Raw genomic sequence first — 2382 nt, forward strand, 5'->3', positions numbered from 1 at the left:
AGAAGAACAGAGAAATTAAGTAACTCATCCAAACTCTCCCGCCTGGTGATTAGTGGAGCAAAGGATGGCATCTGGGCCCAGTGTTTCCACTCCTCCCCACCACTCTGATTGCCTCTGTGGCAAACACTCTCAGTTGCCTTCCCAATATCCATTATTCTCTTCTTCCTTAGTGTCAGGACCTTGGACAACATGCCCAGGTGATAAACTAGTTTCCAGTCTCCTTTGCCATTAGATGTAGTCAATTAAGTGGAAACTCTTTGGCTGTTTCTCTTTTCTCCTGCTTGGAATATAAACATGATGACTGGAGCTCCAGCAGCCACTGTGAAGCCATGGTGTGGATGGAAGCCACGTGCTGAGGATGGTGGAACAGAGGCAAAAAGGATCCTGGGAGCTCTCAGATCAGCTCTGGGCTGCCTTATTCCGGACTCTTTCTTTTTTTTCTATAACACAAGAGAGAATATAAATCTCTATCCTGTTTAGGCCACATCGATCAGATCTCTCTTACAGGAAGATAAATGTAATTCCTAAGTGTTAAAACCTCGAAGAAGCAACCAGAGCTGCTCTTATAACACACAAGAAATTTGCAAAGAGGAATCCATCTGGCAGGATCCAAACGCATATCTCATTCCCCATCCCTAAGTCCAGAGTCATCAAATGCAATGGGACAAAATGACTGAGATATGTCCTAAGGAGTGAACAGAAGTGGAACCCAAAGGGAGGGGAGTAAGAGGGCTGAAAGGAGAAGAAAAAACTCTAAGGCAGGAGGGAAGGGTTTTTCTTACCAACTTTGAGAGGGGTGGCCACATGTAGCCAAGAGCTGAGGCTGAAGGCCTTGTGTCCTTTGAGGAGAGGGACCCCAAATTATCTGTGGCTTCTGAACAGATAAGACAATACAATGTGGACCTCAAACAAGTAACTGTTGTTTATGGCCTGGATCTATGTGGGTCGACCGACCATCAGTCAGCCTGCGTGACAAGGACCTGCACTCTCCCTCCTTCCCACTGGCCAGTGCCCGAGTGATGAGGCTACTCATCAACAGGCTATGGTTTGGTGGAAATGAAGCCAGCTGGCGGCCCAATATCCACGCACTTTCCCAGGGAGTGAGTCGCATGCAAAGTCCATCCGTCGCCAAAGCTGAGGGGGCTTAGGGTCATTCAGTAAGGCCTACCACTGAGATTTGGTTCCGGATCCAGCAATCCTCTTTAAAAAGAACAGATTTTCACCTGCCATCCTCCCCACGTTCTGATCTCCAGGAGGGGGAACAACGTAGTCAAAGGAGAGATTCTCTGATTCGAGAGCCTCAGGATTCCAGGCAGCAAAGATAGAACTTTTCTCTCAAACTTAGGTTGTAGGGTTCTGCTGGGAGCTCTCTACTGATATTTGCAGTAATTTGCAAATGGCACATTGGTGTCACAAGTGGGAAGCCTGGGGCTCAGGGACTCATGGGTCAAGGCGATCCACGGCCAGGTGAGGGGGTGTGGTGAGGAGTAAACCTATTCTGTGGGAGGACAAAGATATGGAGGAAGGTCTCTTTCTGAACTGAAACAAAGAGGAGGAGAGTCCTTATAAATGCCTCTGGAAGAGGCCTGCACCATGCGGTTAACCTTGAAAGAAAGTCACTGACTGAGGTTTCACACTTCATCCTTGTCCTGACAAGTCCAGCATTTCCAAGTTTTCCCTCAGATGACTCCCTATCACGACAATCTGTAGATTTTTTTTCCAGTCGGCATATTGGCTGCAAAGATAATGTAGGTATTTTCAGTCAGCCCGGAGCAGGAGAGATAAGAGGGGAGAGAGCCAGGTAGAACTTGATTGAGTGACCAAGATAAATTTACTGTACCACAGGAAATCGAAATGCAAAAATAAGGATTGGGAGCAACTGAAATATTTAAAAAGATAGAGAAGGGACTGGCGGTCTAAGGGAACAGCCTTACCCCTTCATTGCCTGAGCTCCTGAATATTGCAAAAGAGAATAGGGTTGAAAAAGGACCAGAATAGAAACTAGCCATTAAGAGAGACAGAATGAAGGGTTTGGCTTACAAATGGGATTATAATTAAGAAAGGAGGAGAAATCAGAACGGTTTGGGGTTTGTCTTCTTGGCCTCTGGTCTCACCTAGGTGATGCCTCAGACAGAATGCTTCTCTATATTGTGGTTTCTGCCTCTAAGAAACCTTTCTCTTGCCCTACCTCCCTGGGGTGAGAACTGCTGCCTTCTTAGTCGGGAGGCAGTGGGGGTATTGGTAAGAAGTCAGGCTTGGCTGCTGTAACCAATAGACCCGATAGTAGTTGAGTAGCTTATGTAAGACAGAGTTTACTTCTTTGTTGTGTAGCAGTTTGAGGTGAGTGTTCCACAGAGTCCTGGAGGCGCTCAAGTTCCTTCC

The sequence above is a fragment of the Gorilla gorilla genome, chromosome 4 (assembly GCF_029281585.2).
Source record: "Gorilla gorilla gorilla isolate KB3781 chromosome 4, NHGRI_mGorGor1-v2.1_pri, whole genome shotgun sequence".
Taxonomy (NCBI): Eukaryota; Metazoa; Chordata; class Mammalia; order Primates; family Hominidae; genus Gorilla; species Gorilla gorilla.